Consider the following 26,443-nt stretch of genomic DNA (forward strand, 5'->3'; position numbering starts at 1 on the left):
AAGTTATCTCTCATCCGACAGCCCAGGGGACAGAGATTTATTCCAGCCAAGTGACACGGAGGAGGGGCTCGTCTCTCCAGAACTGGAGGGGAAAGAAGGAGGGACAGGGACGCTGGCTCTGGGTGAGGTGTCACTGTGTGACTGGGCCTTTGGTGGGAGGCGGTGCATGGAGGGACCACTGACCAACTACTGTACGTATCTGCAGTTTGGGGACTCCCCAGGGACCCACACAGTCCCCTGGGAAGCCCTGAGCGGTGGCGACATTGCAGAGACCCAAGGGGGTGAAGAGGGACAACAGACACGCTGGTCGGGCGAGGAAGAGGACTGTTTGTGGCTAACTGGCTGTTTTTCAATCTGAAGAGGGTATTGTTGGAGAAATCCTGAATGAGGACGGGGCCACCTCTGAGGTCATCTCAGCAGACAACAGCTCTGCTTCTGAGTGAAGAACACAATGGGCTCCGAGAGAACTTAAATTATCCAGCAATTATGGGAGACAATGGATGGCTGTCTCAGCTTTTTTCACTTCAGCTTCCCCACGCCGGCAGCCAACACACACACAGGGCTGCTTTTACTTCTTTCCACGCAAGAAACTGTATTTACGCAGCATACTTGAGGATAGACACAACCTCGCATCCGTGGGCCAGAGCGAGGAGGGATGTGTGGATATCAGAGGTTTGTAAAATGTCCGCAGGAAGCCCTTTAAGGTGTCCCTTTACTACGACTCTAACTCGAAGAGAGTTAGAAGGCCCACCAAGTCCTCTAAGTTCACTGCCACTGCAAAGGCAGCACGGTGTTTGTGAGGGGCTGGTCTCTCCTTGACCCCTTTTAAAGAGGGGTGTCTGAGCCTCGCTACCCGTGCCGATCTGTGCGCTCTGTATAGGTGCCTGGTTCCATCACCGCCAATCCCCGGGGCAGGTGCTGAAGCTAAGTGGTTTGGCGAAATCCTCCAAATGAGGCTTATGCGTGCCTGTATGGGCGCCCGGATCTCCCACCGTCTAAGCCTAGTTGGTGTTTTCAGACTCTAATTGAACACACCGAAGGGCATAAAACCGGGCCATTTTCTGTAGCCTGGTTAAAGGATTTATTTTTCAGAGGAAATCCCTAACGGTGGCTCAGGCTTACTCAACTGGCTCCAATGGCATCCGGCTTGGACTGAGTGTTAATTTCAGAAGAATTTTCCCGGTCATGAAAGTTAATGATCTAGTGCTCCTGGGCTCCTAACTCCGCAAAGGCCAAATGTGGTTCAGGCAGCTGGGGCTCCAGTTCGGCACACAACCTGAGCGGCTCTCTTTCCCTGGCAGTCCCGTGCTTCCGGCCTGTCCCCCAGAGATGGACGAAAGGTCGCTCTGTCTCCAAGTCCCCGTTTCCTGTAGTCTCTCAAGCAGCCTATTAACCGAACAGCGCCGTGATGCGGATTACTATCCTTCAGCGAGAGGCTAATGCCACCAGATTCATTTTGTTTAACAACCTCAGAATTGACTCACAATTGGACTCTGGAATGAAGGGCTAATTGAGTCAGTCTGCTGCAGAGAGTATAACCCTGATTGGGAGGATAAAACCAGATATACTGCTCTGAGCAGAACCCTGGACAGGCTGCTTTACGAGAGAAGACTGTCGGCACAGATCCCTGGTCCTAAGAGGAACGCAGCCAGTGGACAGAAAAGAGTTTCAAACTAATTTTGAGCACATGCAGCACTGCCAAAACACTAACATTTCCATGGTTTTGTTTTTCACAGTGGACCCACCTCCTACTGATGTCTCTACTTGGAGACAGGATGGTAACTTCAGGGGATTCGCATTTTACCGAGAGAAACACTGAAGTCAGAGGAAGTTTATCCAGCGTTGTGCTGGAACCAGCTCATTACTGGCCAACTGGTGTATTTTCAGGGATTTCGCGAGTTGGTTAACAGCATGGTGGTAGTTTGAGAGTAACCACGGTAGGAGTATTTGCACCGTGGCGATCGCAAATGAGGGCTTTGTGTTGTTCTTGGAGAAACGGGTGTTTACTACGTATCTGCACAACCCCGTTTGGGACCACTATGAAGTGTTCAATCCTCCTGACAAAGCACCCGTCATGTCTCGGGAGTGAGGTCCCGACCCTCCTGGTTCGGCTTCCTCTCCATCCCCAGTCATTTGGGCCAAATGAAACGGTGTAGGACCAGTTTTCATCTCGTCTTTAGTACCTCCCAAAGAAAGAAAACAGTCGGCCCTCAAACACCCTTCCTTCCTAACATCTTCTCTTACGGATGGACACAGTTCTCTGAAATCTCTCTTTTTTTAGGTTTATTTATTTATTTAATCCTTCCTAACATCTTCTCTTACAAAGGGACACAATCCTCTGAAATCTCTATTTTTTAAACGTTTATTTATTTTGAGAGAGAGAGAGAGAGCAGGGGAGGGACAGATAGAGAATTCCGAGCAGGATCTGCACCGCCAGCATAGAGCCCAATGCGCGACTCAAACCCACGAACCATGAGATCATCACCATGAGCCAAAGTCAGACACTCAACTGACTGAGCCACCCAGGCACCCCAGCCTCTGAAATCTCTTAAAGTCACATGTTGGTTACATGTACTGACAAAGCAGCTGACCTGTCAGTTCCATGGTTCCGTCCCTGAAAGATGTGCCATGTGCTTGCGGTGTAGTCAGTAAGCTCTCTGTCTCTGAAGTCAACCCACCAAGAGAGACAAATAAAAAGATGATAACAATACAGTGGCTAGTTCTTGATAAATGACAGAAAGGCCGCTAATAAAAATAATATCAGACGTGAATGAAGTATTTCGTAAGTGTCAGGTATGTCTTTACACACTTTTTATTTTTTCCAACAACTCTAATAAGGTAGGGACAGTTGTTTTCTTATCCAAATTTCAGGAGGGAACCACATCTTAGCAAGTTTAGCCCAGAGTCAAATAGTGAGCAGTAGAATCACGATATGACCGCACACATTCTGATGCTGTGTGTTAATAAGCTTTTGACGCGACACAGCTAGATGTTGGTTTCAGAGAAGCCATGACATTGGGACTGAGAGTCACAGGATGACTCCGTCCAACAAAGGTGGAGGGGATATACCAGGCAGGAGGGGGCGGCACGTGACAAAGTCAGCACGTTCATGGTACGCCCGGGGTAACGACAATGGAACGTTTGTCTTGCCAGATTGATTTAAGGTCTTGACATGTAGGCACATGTTTAATATAACAACCTTAGGAGGTAATCCTACCAGCCCATTTTACAGATGAAGAAATGGAAGCAAAGAGAGGTGAAGTAACTCCCTCCAGGTTGTAGACCTCTGCGGTGGAGCGCGACCACACTCAGTATCAGACTCCAGACCCGGAAATCATTTGCAACTACTAAATGTAACACATCCATCACCCAGATCATTGTGAGCTGTGCACTTGGGATGGCTGAGCCACACGAGGGGAATGGTGAGTGATGGGTGATGATGCTGGCAAGGATGTGAAGAGCCTTGAATGACCTAAGAGTTTGGATTTTATCCTAAAACCAGTGGGAACCACTGAAGGTTTTTAAACAGAGAAGTAACGTGATCAGGTTTGCGTATTAGGAAGACTCCGGGGTCGCTCAGGTGTTCAGCAAAGATTTGCTGGAGACCTACTCTGTGCCTTAACCATTCTAGCAGGAATGGGGAAGAGGGACACTGGCCAAAGGATATTGGCCAATAGGAGACTGAAGCCAGTGGAGAGCCAGTGGGGAGATCTGAGGACCTGAAGGAGAGGAAGAAAAGAGGATGCACGGAGAGGCGGGTTTTACTAGGCAGGTTTTACTAGAGGCAGGTTTTACTAGAGGTGGGTTTTCTAGACTGTAGAAAGGAGGGGCAGAATCAAGGCGCAGGTAAGTCAGCACACAGTGGTGCTGTGGGGAGAATGCAGGGGAGGACAGGTCCACAAGGAAGATGGTGACAGGCGGGATGCGAGCATCTTGCAAATGGTTATAGCTTAACATCTTCATCTGTCCAGTCGCCAACTACGGTCTGAGCACCTGCTACCCGCCAACTCCCATCCCCCAGCTGTCCCAGGACAGCCCTTGCTGAACATGCTTCCCCTGCCCATCTTGGGTTAAGAGTCACATTGTAACCTGTTTCAGTGCCTTCCCCGCCTCAGCTGCACTGATCCAAACACAAAAGCTTAAACGTCCAGTGTGGGATTAACAAAGAAATTCCACAATTGGATTTCTTCTGGAGACATGAAATCTCCATGACTACAAGCAGTGATGAACCTGACTGTTTTTCTCTGAGAAAATGAAAAGGAAATGAATAGGCAGTAATGTAGAAATGCATCTCACTCCAAAAGAGAAAATTCCCACCCTCAAAGAGGAGGAAAACGCCGGCAAATGCCAAGTTAGCCTTAGGAAATCTGCTGAAGAGAAAACAGTGGTTTATGCAGGAAATATACTAAAGGAAGCACGCTGCTAACTGGAAATAGAAAAATGATTATAACGATAAAATCTTGGAGAATCTCCTCAAACAGCATATGGTCTTTTGACAGTGGGGGGGGGGGGTGGAATCATTTACCTTCTTTTTCAGAAACATTTTTAGGAAAAAGGTGTTATGGCAAACAGGTGGGAAAAAAAAATACGAGTGATGACCAGTTTAACTCATCCTGGATCATCCCATTCTTTTGAATGCTTTTTTTTTCCCCCCAGGATGAATCCCATTCTTGGACACAAGCCACGTGGTTGGTGGAACTGAACTCTGGACGAGGAATTGTGAGGTTTTGAATGAGATCCAGGCTCTGATCTGAACTACCCAGAACTCCTGCAGATGTTGCCGAACTACTTAGCTCTTGGGTTACCCTTCCACTTCAGACATACAATCTATGGGACACTTCAAGATACTCAGAAAAAGAAAGAAAAGAACACTTGTTTTCAAAGCATTATTATTGTTCTCATCCATGATTCCATTACACATGATTTTAGTGTCTTAGGCATTGGGTTTCCTTTGAGTACAGAGACCCAGATTTCTCTAGTAGATCCCCTGATCTCGCACTCAAGAGAGCTGAAGGCTAAAAGGGTTAAGCTCTTGGTAGGAGTCACACGGTGGGCAGTGGCCGATGGTAGGTGACAGCCTTGGAAGGGAAAAATGCAGAGGGTGCTGGATCTGAAGTTCCCAGGGATCTTACTTAAGTCATCAAGTGTATAATTGCTCTCCCCCTCCCATCATTTGACCAGATTGTTCTTCAGAGCCTTCTTCCTAATGATGTTCCACTGACTTTACAGCCTCGGTGAACACTCTGAATGACATTCGGGAGCACAGCAGGGGCCAAGGATGCAGACAGAACCCTGCATAGGAGGGTGGTAAGTCTACCAATGAATTAGGCGTCCCTTAATTAAGGGGCTTTGTCGACTGCCCACACAGGACTTCAGACCTTTGACTGCCCCTGTAGAAAGCCAGAACCTTGAGACAGGATCCTTTTATTAATCTGTTCGTGTAAGAAATTACTAGCATTTTTCTCTGAGTCCAATGTGAACATCAGGGCTTTAAAGTCTGGGTTTTCAATGCAAGCCATTTAGTCTCCGAAAGTTTTCTCAATTAAAGGAAACAAAGTTAAAGGAAACAAAGCAGGCCAGGCCTGAGAGGGACACGCACCTCTTTCTAACCCCAACTCCACCTTTCAGGGTCTCACACCTAAACAAATGAGTTCACTTCCCCAACTCTCCATTTCTTCACCTGGGAAATGGGGCGGATGCCATCCACAGTCGCTCTAGGTGGCTGCTTGGAGAACGAATTATATAAATTATATAAAAGCGCCTCACCCGGAACTCAGAATACACATTGCCTGATACATTTTAACTTCCCATCCCTTCATCTGTTTGCTCCCCAATCCCTAGCCCATTCCAACGTTAAGCCCTTGCTGCAAAACAACCCACAGCAAGCTCAACACTGAGAAATGCACATCTTAGCCTGTCTTCCACTGGCCCCTGTATCACAGACTCGGGCTACATCTGGGTAACTGAAGGCGGCGACTCTGACCAACACAAATTTGAGAAGTCTGAAGCCAGGAATCCTGCAGTGTTACTTAATACCCCGCAGTCCTATGAGCTCATAGAAAAAAAGTCATTTTGAAAAAAAGCTATTTATTCCCCTGGGGGTTAGGGGAAAAGACATATTTTTAAATAACTAAATATCAGTAAGTTTCTTAATGCCGTTAATCTCTTACACAGAATAAGAATAATTTGAAAAACATGCTGCTAATATTAGAGCCGGGAAGACAAAGCAAGAGTTCTGGAATGGTGATTTTCTGGTACAGTGACACAAAACAGATTTTTCTCTTTCTGTTTTTAGAAAATTACCTTAGCCCTTCTTCCCCCAGCAGCCTACTGGAGAACATCTGGAAAACATCCTCCAGCAAATCAGAGCCTATATTCAAGACATTTTGCAGAGGTGTTTTCTTGCCTTGCTGTTCCCCACTTTGTGGTGTGCACACAGGCCTGTTAGAGCAAAAGCCCAGCATGTTCTCCGGGGGGCAGTCTGTGGAGCTGGGGAGGGGGGTAGTCAGGCCACCCTTCAGAAAGCCAGTCTTCCCCAGGCCTGGGAGTGAGTGTGGCCACTCCGGAGCAAAAGCCCTGGGGCGGGTTCACATACCTAGGCACAAATACTCAAAGCTCTGCACATCTTGAGTTTCTCAGCCCTTTCATGTGGGCTCCCACTCCTGGTGGGATGATCAAAGCCTCAGCCATTTAACGCACTTCTCATTGACTCAGCCAAACTGCAATCCCACATTTTTCGAGAAGAGTACTGCGAGGTCCAAGAAGCCTTGTCTGATGCTGTTTCCTGGGACAAGATGGCCCTTGTGGCCAAGTAGAGATCAATGCCTGTCGCTCCCAAATCCCTGGTCGGCTTCATCCTGATACTTGGAGGCTATAACCCATTGAACAAACACCCCTCTCCCTCCTCACTCGTACTGGAGAACCCTGATCACAACTGCTTATCCACTACCTTGGTAGCTCTGGGCCCAGCATCAGGGTCACAGAAGGAGAGGGACATCGCCCTCTGGGCATGATCCACAGTGCTGTGGCAAAGCCTGACCTACCAAGGAAGGACTTCGGGAGATGCAGGTGAAGTCACACATGGCTCTGGTCCCTATGTCCTGCTTGGGGTGTCTCTCCAGGGTGGGGACTCAGGGCAAGCAGGCTTCAGGACAGAGGTGCAATGTATCCTTAGCCTCTCTGATGACATCAAGCAGCAGCAGCCCCCTGAAGGAAGTCGGGTCACCATCTGATCGATCTCGGCATCCTTCACGAAGCCACCCTGCATGAAGGCTGACAGCTGTCGATCAACATCTGCAGAGTGGCTGACAGAGCTTGACAGCTAACCTCTACGTGGCAAATTTGAAAAGCAAGCTATGGCAGTTGACAAGGGAGTCCACTCCGACGGTGAAGGGGCTCTTGGCAGCCTCGGATGGGATACCCCAGAGCTGTCTTCCGGCCAGCACCCCTCCCTGACCGCCCTCACCAATCTCACCAAGGCACACACTAATGGTCATACTAAAAGCAGGCCGTAAGTCACAGTAGGACGCTGAAACTCCTCAAACAGTCCCATGCTGCATCCCCAAGTCAAATAAAGTTGTTTTGTATTATCCATGCCACAACACGTCCTTTGGTGCAGAAAACTTAGCTTTGGCCGTGTTTGTTTCTACAGGAAGAAATCGAGGGAGAAAAGAAACTGGAGGTTTTCTGGATGATTAAACTATCATAAAGCTTTCAGATACCCAATAGCCATCTGTGACAAATATGCTAAAACTCTTTTAAGAGACAATCTTATCCAATAAGTCTTTTGTATGGCTGCAGGGCAACTTTAGTGATCAGTTTTGTGACTTTGGCCACCAGGTTTCTCCTTGGGCACCGAAATCTAGATGTTCCGCCAACGTTTCACCCATAGGACCGTGCCTTAAAGCCCCAGACCAACGTGGTATGAATTTGCTTTGTAAAATTCTGCAGGCACCTCCACCTTTAGGAGTGAAGTACAAAAGTTGCCTCACGTTTATCCTGGAACCTAAGAAGCTCCAAGCCAACTGCTCAGGAATCCTGGGGCAGCAAAGGTCACCCACTATGATTTCACTTAATTATTTATGCCCACTCTCTCACTTCAGAAAGAATTCTGAGATGCATTTAGATGTAGCTTTGATGCAACAGAATACACGTAAAAATGAGTGAGGATGTTTGGGGCCACTTAAAGATAAGACAGAAGCAGTGGTACGGCCAGGACAAAATGCACACACACCCTTGGCAAGCTAAAAGCTACATATTTGGCTCTGTGCTTTCTAGCAACGATTCGGGAAAAACTAGTTCTACGATTCCTGATTTATCAAAAATTAAAAACATACCTCATAAGGAAACCTACCATAGGCAGAATAAGATGTCTATACTCCACTGTAGTCCCTGGAACCACGGAATAGGTTACCTGACATTGTGCGAGGGCCTTTTTGCACATGATTATAGTTTTAGATCCTGAGGTGAGCAGAATGTCCTGCATCATCCAGGTGGGCTCAGTGTAATCATAAGATCTTTAAAAGTGGAGGAGGAAGGCAGATGAGGAGGTCGGACCCCATGTGCAAAAGACTAGACCAGCTTTTGCTGATTTTGAAGACGGGGCAGGGGCCAAGAGCCAAGGAGTGGGAAAAAGTCAAGGAAACGGATTCACCCCTAGAGCCTCCAAAAGGAGCTCAGTCCAGAGGGCACTTTGATTTCAGCCCGGTGAGACCTGTGCAGGGCTGCTGATGTCTGGAAAGGGAAGAGAATAAATCTGTGTGAAAGCCACCAGGTTTGTGGTAATCTGCCACAACAGCGACAGAAAACGAAAACACTACTAAATGTCAGTGCACAGTAGAGATTTTGAATATAGACTTTGAAAATGGACCAGGACCCGATTTCAACGCAGCCACTTGCTAAACATGGCGTTTGGGGTGAGTACCTTAACTTCCCTGAAGCTTCATTTACTCCAGTTAAATGACAGTAAGTCCTTCAACACTACGAGAAGAGGACTCATCTGTGCTGTGTTTTCTGTTCTGCTCTGGACCAGCCCAGAGGGTCACACTGATCCTGAGACCTCTATGAAGCCCTAAGGTAGGGACAGCCACCCTGACATTTTTCTCATAATTCATCTGCTAATGACTCGCCATATAAGATGCTTTGTCCTGAGGTCAAATCGACCTGTTTGAGGTCTACACATACTCGATACACTCATGATTAACATCAGGCTCATTCCTACCATTAAGACCCAAGAGAGATGTCTCCTATGAGTCTTCCACATCCTCTAGCAGAGAAATGTGTTTTATAGGCCAATGGAGTCACACTCACGGAAACAGGTCAGAGCAATTCTACAGGTCACTACACGTGGTCCCTATATGTGCCCCTCTACCGAGCTGGCTAGCATCAGGCCTGTATAAACGTAAAGGGGTGCCGTCTGTACGCTCAGAAAGAAGTGTTGCGTGGTGATGTTTATAGCCAGAGAAACTGAACTCTAATTACTTTAGAGAAACACAGGTAAATTCTAGAAATTATCCCAAATGCCGTCTGGCCTCCTTCAGTCAAACCTCGCTTCTTTGGGGGGTTCCCAGAAGATGAAAAATTGAAATTACACGTGCTCTCTTGACTTTAATAATTTGTAAAATTCCTCCCCTTGCCCTTGCCCCCAGAGGACAAGCACTAAATACCTCTGTGGTACCTGAGCCCCAAGCTCCAAGCTCTGCTCAGCAGAATGTTAATTCACCTTCCGCACATTAAAGGAGCCTAACTTCTGCCTGCCCTGGGAGGGGGTGGGGAAAGAAGGTAAATGGATGTCTGAATGGCTCACAGCCTACACTTGCACAAACAGACTTTAAGCAGAAACATATGAAAATAAGATTCCCTATTAATCTTTAATAGGGTTGCAGACTTCCTAAGGAAAATTATGTTCAATAGTAAATATACACTAGGTCGTTTTTCTTCCAGGCAAGTTGTTTTAAGGTCAACAGAGACTTTGAGCTCTGCAAACAACTAGTCCCTAATATCTTCCTTCCTGGATGGGGCAATGCTCAGGAGACAGGGAATTGCGGTGTTACGCGTCAAAAGAATATATCACTTATTCCATTGCCATCAGAGGTTAATTCTCCCTTTTTCAGAAAATCTAAACTCCCTTTAGTAATCCATTCTCACTTTGCATATCCTCTGGTCAACAGCCGCCCCTCCCCCATACTCCCAGCTCCAATTTCCCTAAAGCTCTCAGCTGAATTTCAAAGAACATTTCTCCCTTTATTCTTTAGGGTCATGGAGCTGATTTCCATGGTCCACATAAGTTATTTTCTAGTAAACTGTCCCCTCAACCACTCTATCCAACCAGGTGGCCTTAGGGCTTCTTGTGACCCACTCACAGTGCTCTCAGGGGGGAGCTTCCCCCCCAGCTTTGCCTCACTGGCTCTGAGCCCCAAGGAGGGCGTCCACTTTGGCCTTCCCGCCCACATGTTCTCTCCTACATTTCCTAGTTTATGTCTTCACCTTGTTAATAGTCCTGTCTCCACCATAAGAAGATGAGCGCCCAGGATTGGCTTGACGTCTGGCACCAAGTAAACGTCTGGTAAATATTTCCTGAATGAGTGAATGAATGAATGAATGAATCCCAAGTGCCACACACCGTGGCTCCAATCACCTATAGACTGATCTTCATCATGATGTCTTGGTGTTCGGCACAGAGGAGGAGAGGAGAAACAGCGGCCCATGTCTAACTGCCCCAGACATGGTATTGACAACGACTGCATTCACTTAGACCCAGTCACTGTTGAGATGCTTCAGAGGCCTGCATCATTTAACACACAATAGCCTGACCACCCGGGGTTAGCCTTATTTTACAGTGGAGGGCACTGGGATCCAGAAAGGTCAGCAATCGGCTAAAGTCATGGAGCTGGTAAGAGTTAGAACCAAATTTTGAAAAGAAAACCACAGATTCTTAAACTCATACTCACCCCCACAACACTGATAGAGGAATGAATGTTCAATTTTTAAATTTTAGTTCTTGGACTTCTGCCGCCATTTTGATGTGAATTGCACATGCTTGAGGAGCTGAAATCTGATTTAAATGGATATAAGTGTTATTTACTAGGTCCAATAAAGTGTAATGACAGAATTAGTGGGCATTCTTTTTGTTTAATAATGCTTGCAGTTTAAAAACATAAAAAAATAATATCTGTTGTTACTGTTCGGCAGGGCTAAATGCAATCCCACGCCACAGCTCTGTAGAGAAATCCCTCATTGCAGGACTTCCCTCACTGAGCACCTTCCTCCCCAGGCTGTGTATACAGTCACCCCAGAGGGTACCACTGAAATCAGGAAATGAGGGGTACAAAAACTGGGGCTTCCCAGGCCCACAGGGAGAAGTTAAGAGCACTCCCAACCAGCCTTTTCCTGACCTCAAAGAACATTCCTGAGGCCAGAGACAGAAGGCGCCTGGTAGGGGCTGGCCTGGCTGGGACCATCTCCTTGGGTGCCTCTCCCGGAAAAGCAGACCCGTGTGTGGAGCCTCCCCAGAGCTTGTGTGTGGGCATAGTGGGAAGGAACAGGAGCCCTGACGTCAGACCGTGCGTTCAAATCTCCACTGCCCCTGCTGCTGTGCTTCATCTCTGCATCTCCCCGTGTAGAAAAGGCAGAGACACTAACAGCGTCTCCTCCACAGGGCTGCGAGAAGGATTAAGGCCTGGAACCCACTTCCTGGCACAGAAAAGGGCTAAATAGGAATGTTACTGTTATGACTCTCAAGGCGCTTTGCAATGTTGGCTCTTTCTCTCCCACCACAGGCCTAGGAGCAGGTAATGGGACACATGTCTCTCCTCCTTTACATGAAAGGGCAGGTATAGAGGAATTCAGGAGATGATCAGGATCCTCAGCCAGTGAAGGCCAGACTCTGCACGCAAATAGGACTTCGACTGGGTTCGGAAGCCACCTGAGGCCATCACACGCGCCCCATGTGGCCAAGGAACACTTAGCCTAGCTCCCTCAAGAGGACAGTCTCCCAGAATCCTGTGGACGATATTTGGTGGCACCTCTTGTATACCCGGAAAACACCGCTTCTGCCTTCTCTGAGCCTGGGGATGCTGGGGAGCAGCCCAGGGAGCCCCGCGCCTGGGGCTTTCGGGGTGGACTCCCAAGGGTGCATCGGCAACCAGGTACCCGCGGCAAAGATGCTCCTCTTCGGCTTCATTGTCCAGTCCCAAGCACAAGCTGGCACAGGGCTTCATCCTTCCAGGGACCACTGAATACCTCCAGTGCAAGACACCGTGTGTGAGGTGGTGGCCATGGGGGGATAGGGTCAAAGACAGACAAAGGGCTCCTTCGGGATATGGCGTCTGGCCTCCCGCCACCTGTACCATCACTTTCCCTCTCTTACGATCGGCAGTGAGCTAGGGCTGAGACGTCACCGTGCACTGTACAGGCCAAGCTTCAAGGACACCTCGGCCCGTGGAACCACAGCACTCTGAATCGGAAGCATGCGTGTGTATCTGAGTAATGCACATTACAACCCCATCACGGGCACTGCCCATCCACACTCGTCGCAACCACAGATGCTTCCACCTGGAAAACGTGGCAAGAGCAACACAGAGCACAGCGTGTTAGCTGTCTTCATTTGAACAGTTCGGGTCAAAGATTGCTCCAAAGGTCAGTTTGGAAGGAGGATTCCTTTCCAAGCGATTACCTTGAAGCCCTCTGTTTTATTTTGCATTTGCAGCCATCACTCCGCCCAATGAATTCCAATCGCAGGCCAAGCTCGGCCTATGAATAAGGAACCGTCTACATCCTCTGTGCAAAGGAGGCCACTGTCCCCTGGCAGAGGGGCTGCTCAGGCAGTGACTTACTGGACGCGTGGTAGCCGTTTCTCAATGTCCTTGGTTTCTGAGGAGCTAATACTCAGGCCAGTATCAGAGCCTTTCACACGGGATCCCCACAGCCTTCCGAGGAGAGCCTGACGTTAGTGCGGCACAGAAACTCTGAAGCGTTGTCTTCGCCCTGCTGCTGCCACCGTGGGGCTGACAGCCCACAGCCCAGCCACAGGGTACTATCCTCTCTGACCCTCATCAGTGCCCAACAAGTCCGACCTGGCTGTGCAGCTCCTTCTCACCCCCAGCTGCGTAGACCCCTTTGAAAGCAGGGTAAGACACCTCCGCCAATGTCACTTGGTCCACATTCTTGTGCCTCTCCAAGTGCGGACTCAGGCAGTACCACTGGGAATGTTCTAGAAGTGCAAAATATCAAGCCCCACCCCAGACGTCAGGAATCAGAAGCTGATCCCAAAGCAGGCTCACGCTGGAGAACCACTGCTACAGAGCGGGGGTACCTGGGAGAAGTTCCTGAGTCCAGCTCTCCTCCCTCTCCTGGGAGGGTTCACTCTGTTCTGATGGCTCACTCGCGTCTGATCCTCTGGGTCCCTCAAAGCATGTGGCACTCCAGTCCTGCAGAGCCAGTGAATGAACCAACCACTGGCCAGTATGCAAAGCAAGAAGCACACTTTTTCAAGCCATATACCTTATTTTTAGCTAAAAATGTTTTAACTTGGGTTTCTGAACCTGGGACGAGGAAGAGGTTATTTCCCATTGGCTTTTGTCTATTTCCAGAGAAAGGTTTTCTAGAAAGGTTTCTAGCAGTGTCAAGCTCCTTTGCTGGAATGAATATTCTTGGAGAGAGGGCATTCCCTCTCCCCAGACGTCCAGCCTAAGAAGTTCAAAGCTGTCAGATGGAACCAGCTAATTCTCCAGCAGGAATTTCAACCGCTGAGTGCTCACCAAAAAAACCTCCGACCTCCAGGTTCCTGACATTTGCAACTCTAAGGGTTACCCCTGGTCCAATGTCATTATAATCCATTAGCTCTCGCCATGGCAAATGATCCCCTGAGATGGCTCACATCAAGGTGCAGCACCCCACCCAGCATTCCAAGGAGCAGAAGTTTACCTGTGATACGAGCTCTTACCTAGGGGAAAAGTGCCAGTGAGTCTTTCCGGACACAGACAGATTTTGCCCAGAGTTCTGCCTGCCTGAGCCGAACGTGACACTGAACCCCTTTGGCATGCCAGAACGGAGAAGGAAGGGCTGTCCGTGAAGGTGCTGCCTGTCAGAAGGGCATCTCTCGGAGCAAGAAACCAAGCTGGGCCCGGTGCACCAGCCTGCCACACGGCCCCAGAGTGACGGCTGACCGGAAGCTCTCAGCCGTGCTGCAGCCGTTCTGCAAGACCTCTGGCACCGGCTCCTACCCGGCCCAGCCTCACCATGCTGACCTGCTGGAGGTGAATGGGCTGGGCACGGGCTGTCACACACTCAGGGTGTCTTAGTTCAAGGGTGCGGCAGGAATGTGCGTGCGCGCGCACACACACACACACACACACACACACACACACCCATCTAGCCCAAGATTATTCTGGTCCTTCTGTTGTGGCAGCTGTCAGTATGAGGTCTAGGGAACCTGGCAATCTCAGAGAGCCTTTTAGGGTCCGTGAGGTCAAAGCTATTTTCCTTCCCATACTAAGTTCTTATTTTCCTTTCTCTCTCCCGTGTTCTCACGAGAGTGCCCTGTTCTTCCAGAAGCCCCATGACGTGGGATGCCGCAAAAGAGTGAATGCCTGAGCAGATAGAAGGTATAAGGCTCCAGGTGTCCTGAGGCCAGACACTAGATGGTAAAAGTGTAAAACAGGGCCATACTTCTCCCTAAGTTGTTTTGTTTTGGAAATACAGTGATTTTTTTTTAATAAAAATCTGTTCTGTTATTTATGGTAACAGGGAACAGGGCTTCTTGGTGTTATTTTTTTTTCTTCGTGTCATTTTTAAATGAAGTAATAAATATGTAAACCTTTCTTCACCTTTGATTCTCAGTATAGTGTCAATAGATTTTATCCCACGCATACAAAACCCCCTGGGAGTCTCAGTCATTTTAAGAGTGTAAAGGAGCCCTGAAACCAAAAAGTTTGAAAACCACTGTTATTTTTTAAAATTTTAAAATATTTAGTCATTTTTGAGAGAGAGAAAAGAGAGAGAGAGAGAGAGAGAGAGCGTGAGCAAGCAGGGGAGGGGCAGGGAGAGAGGGAGACACAGAATCTGAAGCAGGTTCCAAGCTCAGAGCTGTCAGCACAGAGCCTGACGCGGGGCTCAAACCCATGAACCGTGAGATCATGACCTGAGCCAAAGTCAGACACTTAACTGACTGAGTCACCCAGGCGCCCCACGAAAACCACTGTTTTAACGAGAAGTGAAAAATGTCTGGTGAGGGGCACGTAAGGCCTCTCCTGACAAGACGCAAAGGTCTCTTGTTTAAAATTTTTGTTTTAAATGGAATAACTCGACTCCACACTCACGGAGCGTCTTTGGAAAAGTATGTGAGCGGTTTGCAAGGGGCACACAGGATGTGACAGAAGCAGGCGGCCCCCTCTGGGCTTTCGTTCCAGGGACACCACTGTGTGAACTCCTCATCTGTGACGAGGGGGCAGGGGATGGCGACAGCCCCGTTTCGGGGGTTGCGGCGAAGCGCTCAGCACGGTGTTCGGGACACGGCAAATGCCACACAAATGCTGCCCTCTTCGTCATCACCTTCATCACCATCACCGCCATCCACACATTCCTGTCATCCTGTCCCCGGCTCTGCAGATTCTGGGTTCCTAAATAACGAGCCACTCTGCCCCCAGTCGTGGCTTGCTTCCTAATGGGCTGACAGGATGATTCACAGCACAGAACCACCCAGGGGACAGGAGGGATCGGTCTCAGTGGCACTGAGTCAGTCACTGCCCTTTGCTGGATCGCTCACATCACTGACTCAGACGCGAGCACCTCTAAGAACCCTTTATCCACAGTGACTCTGGGTGAAGTAGCACGTGCCCCTGGAGGCTGCCAGGGGTCCCCCCACTGCCTATTCAATTGCAACAATAGTGAATCTAGCACTTGAGGCCCAACAGTCTCGTGGCCACCTCCGCCCGTGTCTCACTGCGTATCTTTGTATGTCAATAATTGTCTATTCTGGACAGGAACGTTCTTGGGATGACACACGCTCCAAACACCTCTGGACTCCGTCCACCCCCGCCTCTGCCCCCGTGCTTTTCCCTGACGGTGCCACACTGGAGAGACGGTGATGCGGAAAGCTTGGCAATACGGCCTCGCCTTGGCATTTCCACATGCCGCTCAATGCCGTGGGTGCATACAAGTGTAAACCAGTAAGAATCTACCCCCCTCCACCCACCAGTCCTACTTTAAAGGTCTCTGCATGCTACTGGGGGGAAGGGAATGTTATATCTGGGTTTCCAGCTTTTTTTTTTTCCCTTTTTTTGGTCCTCTATGATAACAACTTACGGAAAGAGCAAGGGACATACTTATTGAGTGTTTGCTGTGTTGGGGGGCAGGCACCCCCAACTGCTGATTCGTTGGCATAGATACCAGCTGCCCATGCCCTAGCAGAACCAGGACGCCCGCCTAGGTCCACCTCACTCACCAACAACACTGACAACCACTGGGAAAGAGGCTGGGGGGGAGGCCCAACTCCAGCCTGGTGTGCAACTTTTCACACTGATGGTTCTTTTCAATTCTTGTTTTTCTTGGATGCGAAATTTTCTGCCTAATTAATTGCTTTTGGAAATTACAGAGCGATTTCCCATTCACTGAGTTGGAAATACCCCATAGAAATGTAAATGCCAATGTGACTGTGGGATACCTAACTTGGGGTGATGCCTGAGTGGGGATCTGGGGTCTCCTGGGCGGAGCAGGGCTCCAAGCCGGGCTATGAGACCCAGGCGCGAGTCATACACTATAGCTCCCCCGCAAACGAGGGGGCAGATTTCCTCACACAGAAATGAGACTGCTCTGGGTCACGGACCGTGGGTACTTCTGTCAAGTGCAAACTGTGCATGACTAACAGAAACCTTGTCTCCTGTGGACGGCAAGGACAGAGAGGTAACAGCCTCAGCTTATGGGGCCAGCAGGCTGGTCAGCATAGGATGCCCTTGGACCCCAAAAACTTATTGGTCTGGATGAGAGCGTAGCCCCCCGGGAACACTGAGGTCTCCCCTTTCCCATTCTTTGCTCAGTGGATAAAACTGTTTGCAAAAAGAGCTGTATGAAATGGAAGCAACCCTTTCCTTTGGAGTTAAAAAAGAAAGAGATCATAAAATCTGTGTGGTTGGCTTTAGGTGGGCTCGAGGAGAAAGCCAGTTTGCTTGCCTGTGAACTTCACGGGCTTAGTATGTGAAATGGCTGCTGGGCAGAACAGGAGGGTCCCCTTTGAAGAGGAACAAGCCTCACAAAGCAGCAGAGGGGATCGTTTGGGGCTCCTCTCAGCTGCCAGCAGCTGACCTCTAGGGCCTTCCCACCCATCCCGACTTCAGCACTTCCGAGAAGGCCTCCACATCTCTCATCCACCATTTTTACCAGTGCTGTGGTCATGACGCTATTCACAAGATGGAGGTTTTCCTCTGATTAATGACACGGCCACAGGGCAGGGGGAAGGTAGGAAGGCAAACACCTGGGTGACCCCAACCTGGTGACATAACCATGGATTATTTAGAGCTCGCTGTCACTCTGTGACAGCAAAGAATTCATCTCCCGTGAGGTACACAGCCAGGTCCCTGATTTCTGCTGCCTTGGGGTAGGTGAGGGTTGAGGAATGACAGTTTGGCAGGGACTTATGGAGTACGACCAGGTTAAGCGGGAGCTACTGGGTGACAGGCACATGACTCACACATCGAGACCCTCGAGGCCAAACAGACTGTGCTCAATAAATGCGCCCTGAGTGAATGATTGAGTTAACAACAACAACAACAACAACAACAACAACAACAACAACAACAGAACAAACCAGTGTGGTACAAGAGGATTTTTCTCCTACCTGTAGAAACAACTCTTGTCATCAGTAAGCTGTCACAGAGAAAGCTCCCTGTAATAAGCAACGAGTGCTCAAAAGGAAATTAGATAAAGTAAGAGCTTAATGAGCATGTATTACCTGAGTAGATTTTTCTTTAAATGATGCTAGGGGGTTCTGACGGACATTATGTCCTCACTGTCTGCTAAAACTGTCTTTAAAATTGATGCTGTCTTAGTTACTGAGCCATGAAGAGTGTCTAGATTCAGAGGCTGGCCGGAATTATCATTCTGCTTGTCTGGAACTAAAGGCAGTAAGGCTGAACAGTGTGAGAACATTGTATTCTTGTCACGAAAGACAATCATTTGGAAAAAAATGACGGAAACCAGGTTTTCGAGTTAGCAAGACCCAGTTGACCCCCACCTCCCCCATGCAGGAGCTGGGCCATCCCTGGGCTCATTGCTCCATGGGCTGCCTTGGAGCCCATGGGCTGCCTTGTCCCCCCGCAAGGCAGCTGGGCAGATTAGAGACCACACTTACGCAGCGTTCTCAGTGCTGCTTATCATCAAAGCGTGGTGACTGGGTTGTTGCTTACATCGCACCTTCCTCACACCCACGGGCCTGGGCCCCTGTCCCATCAGTGCCACGCTCCTCTCTCCCAGGCTGCACATCCTTCCAGCCCAGATGGCAGCTCCTCTAGGAAGCTGTACTGACCCACCACTCTGAGTGAGCTGTTCTCACCTTTGTTCTCACTCTGTTCTCCCGTAGCACTTTCTATCTTCCTGGCCACAGACTACCACGCCAGCCTGTAATGACTGGATGTGTGCCTGCCTTCCTTGCTGCACTATAGGTGAGAAGCTGGGTTTTCACTCCCAGCACAATAACTGCTGGCCAGTTGGATGGATGGATGGATGGGTGGATGGATGGATGGATGGATGGACAGATGGGTGGGTGGACGCATGGAGGCACAGATGGGTGGGTGGATGCACAGATGGATGAACGGATAAATGGACAGAGAGTGGGTGGATGGATGGGCAAATGCATGGATGGATGGATGGATGGATGGTCAGACAGGTGGGTGGATGGATGGATAGACAGGTGGGTTGATAGAGAGACAGGTGGGTAGATGCATGGATGGATGGACAGATAGGTGGGTGGGTAGATGGATGGATGGATGGATGGACAAACAGTGGTTGGGTGTATGGACAGATTTCCTGTGTTCAAACCAGTGTTACTCTGAGTTCTACTCCTTTTGCCTCCAAGTGACTGACACCCATGCTCACCACACTTTTCTTCCTAAAATTCTGTTTTCCCTCAGATTTGCAGAGGACTTTGCTTGGTTTTCCAACTCTCTAACTTCTAATCTCTATAACGTCTCTTTAGACATGTTTACCATAAACCTTGTGTTCGTAAGGTTCAGTCTTTGGTCTATTTTCTATTTCTCTTTTCACCACCTTTCCCTGGGAAATAAATCCTATGATGTATCTTCAACAACCTCTGTGTTGATCATTCTAAAATCTACTCCTAGCCCCTTGTCTGAGACCCATTCATGTTTTAAATGTATCCATTCATTTACCTATCCAGCAAACATTTAGTAAGAACAGGGTATTTTCCTGGGCACAGTTTTGGGCACTTAGGATGTATCATAGATCTATCCTAACTGTGGAACTTCTATCCACAGTTGAAGTGGAAAACAATGAAGTGGAAAACAGTGAAGAGGAAAACAATAATCAAAACAAATAAGTAAACTGCATAATGTGTTAGAAGGTGATCAGTGCTTTGAAAAAGGAGAGCAAAATAAGGTTGGGAATGTGCAGGGGACACACAGCATTAAATAGGAGGTGGTGCAAGCCTCATTAAAATGAGATTTAAGGAGAGTTGGAGGTGTGGGAGTTTGGGAGCATCTGGAGAAAGAGTGGTTATAGCAGAGGGAACAGCTAGAACAAAGGTCTAGGGGCGGGACCTGCCTGGTGCATTCGAGGAAGCAGAGACATCCAAGACAGGATAGCTGGAGAAGAGGCCAGAAAGACAAGGGCAAAGGGACAGTTCCTGTGGGACTTTGGGGCCACTGAAAGGACTGTGCCTTTACCTCTAAGTGCCTGGCTGTAGGAACCTTTCATCTCCATGCAGAACACAGACATCCTTGTGCACTGCAGACCCCATGTGGTTTCTTCTGAGCTTAGCCACTCCTTCCCTGCCTCTAGTAGTAGACTCTGCTGACCGTGGCTTCCAGTGGGTCAAAGTATACATCCCCTCTCACCTCAGCGGCTGGGCCAGGGATGGGCACATGCCACAACCAAGGCCAATCAAAGTCCTTAAATGGAATTTTTCTAACAGGTTGCAGTGGGGAAGCATCTGTCTGTCTTTAACTATGAGATTATAGGATATGTGCCTGGACTCGCGGGTGGCAGCACTCGTGGAGAAACAGGACAGGAGAAAAATGCAGGCCGAGGGAGCAGCGAGGTAACAGTGCAGTGCTAGTGACACGGTGCCCTCCGTTCTGGTCGTGTTCAATGACCCTGCCTTCCCAGTCCTATGAGTTAATGCCCTAGAAGCTTAAGTTAGGTTTCTCTCATGGACCGAAAGAGTCATGAAAGTGTCAAACACAGCATGGCCCAAACCATTCATGGTCTTCTTCCCCAACCTCTAACTCAAGAGACAAGTCCATCCCTCCTTCTTCTGTTCCCCATCCTGGCTACTAGCACCATCATCTGCCAGGCCACCAGGTTGCAGAGACCCACATTAGCCTCTGTCTATGCCAGGTGCTCAGCAAATCCTCAAGTCCTCCCTTCCATGGTGCCTCAAGTTTTCCAACTATCATTCTGTTCTCTTGGTCACCTCTCCTCCAGTCCACCCCAAGAATCTCCCACCTGCTCCCTGGACTCTTCCCAAGCTGATTCTCCTCCACCCTACAACCCAGAAGCCCTTTGAGGCTCAGCTGCCCATGTTTCTCTCCCCTCATAAAGCTTCGATGGACAAAGTCAATACTTCAACATGGCACTGGAGGTTCCCAACCCCTTGCCTTTATATCACACTGATTTTTCTCCCTCCAGGAGAGTCTCCAGGCCCATACCTCCCACCTCTATCACTGTATCATCCCCAAACCCAGGGCCTTCCTTCTGCTTGACTTTCCCTGCTTCTCTCCCATGATGCCCTTGGCTCCTGAGACCCTCCGCGATGACACCTCCTTCCCCAAAGAAATAGGGGGCTCTTTCTTTGGGCTTCCTGGGCAGACTGCATTCCATCTCTCTTCTACTCACTTTCACGAATTCAAAGATGGTAAAAGACGGTTCTGATGCCAAGACTCCATGTGTCCACATGTATCTAATAACTGACAGAATGTGCAAATATAAAGAAAGGAGTCTGTGATTCTTTCTGTCTCGGGGCCAAGAATGGCAAAAGTGAGTCTGGTGAGGACATGGGCAGGTGAAGGAAGGAGCAAAGGAACTGAAGCAGGGACTCCGAGCTTTGGGCAGGCACAGGGAAGGGGCTGGCTGGAGAGACAGAGAATGGGATGTAAATCTAGACAGGCATTTTTTAGCGACAGGCTCCAGCAGTGGCAGACAAATGGCTCCACACCGGCCTCTGCCAAAAGAGAGATAAGGAAAGAGATACGAGGTGACAAGATAGAGCAAGTTGTAGCAGGCTCTCGCCTGATTCACAGCTCGGGTTGCCCCTGTGAGCCCAGACGATGGTGAGGCCCGGATGAGGCTTAGCTGGTGCTGAACGGCCACTGGCTTCCTCAGTGCACAGGCTGGGGGTGGTGGGGGCCTGGAAGACCCAACAGGAAGCTGGGGTCAAAGAATGTGGCAGCGGATTTTGGAGGACATCCTTGCTCTTCTCAGGATCCTGATCAATCTGCTGCCTGCACACAGGAGCTCCCCCTCAAGGGTCCAGGGGGCTCCCAGCACACAGGCTGGGCGGCAGGCTGCTCGAGCAGGTGGGGGCACATTAAAAACCTAGCCGTTCGGCACTCCGAATGCATTGCTAAAGACACCCATGTAATCATTTGAAGTAAAAACTGCTCAAATGAACTGGAAAATGTTTTACTTGTATTTTCTCATATTCCCGAACCTTTCTTTCCATGGTTCAAAAGTTTGCATTGTCTAATTGCTGATTTCCACTTGTGAATGAATCAGCGTAAAATAAAATTAAGTACCAAATTAATCTACCCATCTAGTTTTAGGCATTAATTATCCTTTGAGCCATTTTCTCCTGTGTTTGCCGCATGTCAAGACAAGCCCAGATACAGTAATACAGAATCCAGTTTTCAACTCGGGAATGCAGCCGAAGCAGTGGAGGATGTCCTTGATTTCTGAGAACCACGGTGTGTGGTGGGAAGGAGATCTGATTCCAGGCAAATGAAACACTCCTCACCTTTTAAAGGTGCACTAACACTGTCAGCCCAAGTAAGCTACTGGAGCAGAAATCTGCTGCGCGGTTTTGTGATGTGTTCTCCGGTTGTCCAGTTAATAGATTAACAACAACACATCTCCTCGAAGTATAACACAGTCAGCCCCAGGGTGAAAAAGTGGTGCTGGCTAGGGCAGTATTTTGAAAATTACATATGCTGTTCCTCTGGAACTGTACCTGAGAGGCCTTCCTGGTTCTGCTAAAAACAAACAAAACAAAAACCAGGCCTCCAGGACATAATTATAGAATCCTCAGTCCCTGGGGAAAGACAGAACCATATACCTGGTGACTTGATCAAAGCCACCACTCCTGGAAACTATGGGGGCACAGAGCCAGGGTCCCAGGGGAGTGAACAGATCTCCTGCCGGGCCCCACGAAATCCTTGGGATCAGAGGGCTCGGAGGCCCTGATACCCTCTCTCTTCTGAGCTTCAGCATTATCAGAATCTTTCTGGAAGGAATGAGATATCCTTGACCAACCACTATTTCACCTTAAAAAGAAGGAGCTTCCACAATGCGTGACAACATAGATGAACCTGGAGGAATTTATGCTAAGCGAAATAAGCCAGTCACAGAAGGACACATACTGCATGATATCTCTTATACGAGGTACCTAAAATCATCAAACGCATGGAAGCAAAGAACAGAATTACGGGTGCTGAGAGATGGGGGGGGGGGGAAGCAGGATGCTGCTAATCAGTTATGTATAAATTTCAGTTACACGAGATGAATGAGTTTTAGAGATCTGCTATAGCACACTGTGCCTACAGACAACGGTACTAGATCTCGCAGCCAGGGAGGAAGGGAGGAAGGGAGGCAGGAAGAGAGGGAGGAAGGGAGGGAGGAAGGGAGGAAGGGAGGAAAGAAGGAATGCAACATTCACTTCCAAACATACTTCCGGTGAAGCGAAAAGTCTCAGATACAACATGTTTAACTCGGTGGGCTGGCTCTGGCTGGAACCTGTTAGGGCCCCACCCCCAGGGCACAATGTCAATGCTTTGGGAAACTGGTTATATACTGAGTAGGAACAAAGTTCCCCTGGTGCCCCAGGACGCAGCACCTTTATGGCTTGTGCAGAATGGCCCAAGAAGGGCACAGCCACCAAACCACCCAGCCTCCTCCAGGTCGTTCTCAACAGCGACACCATGAGGCAGCACCGAGAGCCACAGGCGGTGAGCTGCTCAGTAGCCTTAAGCTCCCTCTTTTCCTGGCTTTCCAGGTACCAAGGAAAGGAATCAGAGGGTCAACTGGCAAGGGAGGCAATGTGCTTCAGGGGAAGAAGGTGAGCCTTTTAACTTTCATCACGCCCTCCTCATAATACCTCTGCGTTTGCTTTTCTGTAGACGAGCTTGGAGGCCCCAACCACCCCAAGAGGAAAGGAACCGGTCAGCTTCTCTAAAAGGGAAAGGAAAAAAAAGAAAAGAGTCAAAAGGGAAGGCTCAAGTTGCGACTCGTCTGTTTGAAGGCACAGGGCAGGAGAGAGACGGGTTTTGTGCAGAGGCACCGCTGGACCCGGGCGGAAGGAGCCCGTGTGCCTCGAGTTGGAAACTATTAAGTGCAGGGGAGTTTTAATGATCCAGAGCAGCTCTGACAGCCGCCGATGTAGAGATGGAAACGGAGCATTTGAAAAGTGTGAGCTTTCAAAGAAAACTGTTTTTAGGAAGCAATTTCTCCTGTCGCTGTCCCTTTCCTTTGGGAATACTTCAAGGAGGTCTTAAGTCAGCCTATCCGCGGTGCCTCCCTCTCTCTGAGTGGGTAAGGGTCAGGGTACCTGTAACGCGAAACCCCGAGGCAGCCCCAGCTCCTGGGAGTACCAGCTGCTGCTCTGGGCAGTAGTAACTACAAGGGCCTCATCAGGACGGACGGAGGAGAGACGGAAAGAAGGCATAAATTAAAGACAAGATTAATAAAATCTGATGAAAGAAAACACCCCTAGTCTCCCCAGCAGCTTAAATTACATTTACCACATCTGACAGGGAGGAGGTAGTCCTCAGTAAGAAGTCGAGGCTCTGGAAAGAAATTATAGGCTAAATAACTTAGCGATGGGTACCACCGGGGAAGTTGCTGATTCACCTTCCCAGGGAAGACTCAAGACAGGCTACAAAGCCCATCAGTTCCCACTGAGACAAATTTCACTTGGTAGGGCCCCTGGGTCATCCGGCATCTGGATTTCCAAAGAGCCTTCAGTTATTCAGGCCACCGCCCCACTGCATGGCAGCCGCGGTCACTGCACCCCCCACCTTGGTGTGACGGGGCACCGTCAGTTATTAGGCAGGACTGTCCCCGCTGTTCCCCCCGTACATTTCTGCCCCATTCCGCTGAGGCCACTCTCTGCTGCTGAGGCTGTCTCAAAACACAAATAATTCCTGGAACTTTCTCAGTAGATCAGTCTGAGACCCCTGCTCTCTGCACGTTCCTTCTGCCATCTCCCCCAGAACGCCCCAAGTTCCCAAATTTCCAGCTATTTCTCACTACAGCTCAGCAGAAAAGCAATCCCACTTGGGTAATTCACACCAGCTCTCCAAGGATTCTCTACATTGAGAAGAGCAGGCCAGGCAATGGGCTCAGGATGGGCTCTCAGCCTGTGCAGGAGAGGTCACAGATCTCCTGCGGAGCTTGCCAGACAAACCTCACAATGATAAGGGAAGTCTCCATCATCACCCGCCTCTCCCACCTCCCGGCCACGGCTCGCTGGGCTCGCCCACAGCTCCGCGCCCTCCCCATACGGCTTCCTGTCTTGAGGCCACCTGGCTTGGACCCATCAGAGAACACCAGTAACATCTACTGTAGAGTAGTAACATCTACTGTGGAGGAGCTGTAGCTGGCTGGCTTTCAGCCAAGTCCAGCACCCAGAAGAAGGATCTCTTCTGTTTGAAGACTAAAGGGGGCACAGGAACTTGAGTTTCAGATCCGGGAGTCTTCGCAGGAGGCTCAGTTCAGAATCTCTGCTCCTGGGGCGCCTGGGTGGCTCAGTCGGTTAAGAGTCCAACTCTTGGTTTCAGCTCAGGTCATGATCTCACAGTTCTGGGTTCGAGCCCCACGTCAGGCTCCATGCTGACATGCCTGCTTTTTCTCTCTCTCGATCTGACTCTCTCCCACTCACATTCCGTCTTTCTCTCTCTCTCTCAGAATAAATAAATAAACTTAAAAAAAAATTAATCTCTGCTCTCTCCCAACCAGCTCTTACAGCTTCTTCCCTGTGCCTTGCTCCTCAGCTACATTCATCTCCTGCAGGGAGGTCTTCTACTCCCTGGCTGACCAGCTTCCCCAGGTTATGGCTGGACACAGGCTCTGCCCCTTCCTTCTAGCAAAATGTGTCCCTGCTTCTAGCCGATAGCTAAGAAAATCTCAGGGGAGCTGAGGCCTCGGAGTGAGAGAGTCCTTGGAGAAGTGCACTGTGGGAGCACCTGGCTCATCCCAGGGCACAAAGGGTCATCTACATTCTTCCCACACGGCAAATCACCTGCTCCCAACAATAACAACAACAAGTGGAAAGACATTACTTCCAGAAAAACCTTCAGCATGGGAGGAATCCTGCAGATAATGAGGATTTTTAATTGTCTTTGGTCACTATTGGAACTAGTTTAAGCGAAGAATGGGCTGTCATTCTATCAGACTAAAACTGGCCAGAAACTCAGCTCACCAGTATCTTCAAAATATGACATCCCCCCTGCCTCCACCGTTGCTCTCTGCTCTTTAGAAATGGAGAGCCTATAAGAAAACAAGTACACAGTCACACTCTGATCTCCTTGCCCACCTGTGAACATTTGTTGAGTGCACAGGATTTTGTCAGAGATGGTGTTTGGAGGCTCCTGGCTCTACCCTGGGGATACACTGAACCTGTCGTCAAAATGACGCCCCGTCCGCACCTCCAGCCCGGGATCCAGCCTGCACGTCTGAAGGCAACACTATCATCGCCTCAGGCTGCAAAGACTCAGGTCTCTGCTTATCAAAATCTGCCTGCATCCATCAGCAACTGAATGCAACCCTAAGTTCTAGAAGGACACACATCGAATTGTTGACAGTGGCAGCTGAGGGCAAGTGGGAGCAGAGGGGAGGGGGCAGCTACCTAATTCTTTATTCCTTGTTATTTTTTTTTTAACACGGAGAATGTGTTCGTGGATTCCTTCAGACATTAAAATAAATGAACGATGTGGCCAAAAAGGAAAAGGAAGGTACTGTTTTCAGCAACAAGGCAGGGCTTAGCAGAGGGTTCTGATGCGGGTTG

At 49.2% G+C, this 26,443-nt stretch overlaps 1 protein-coding gene across 3 annotated transcripts in view; it reads right to left on the reverse strand.

Annotated features, from left to right (window-relative positions):
* The window catches only part of GFRA1 (GDNF family receptor alpha 1), a 211,248-nt gene that overhangs the window by 38,327 nt on the left and 146,478 nt on the right, over positions 1-26,443 (reverse strand). The window lies entirely within an intron of this gene.

This window comes from Panthera leo, chromosome D2 (assembly GCF_018350215.1).
Source record: "Panthera leo isolate Ple1 chromosome D2, P.leo_Ple1_pat1.1, whole genome shotgun sequence".
Lineage (NCBI taxonomy): Eukaryota > Metazoa > Chordata > Mammalia > Carnivora > Felidae > Panthera > Panthera leo.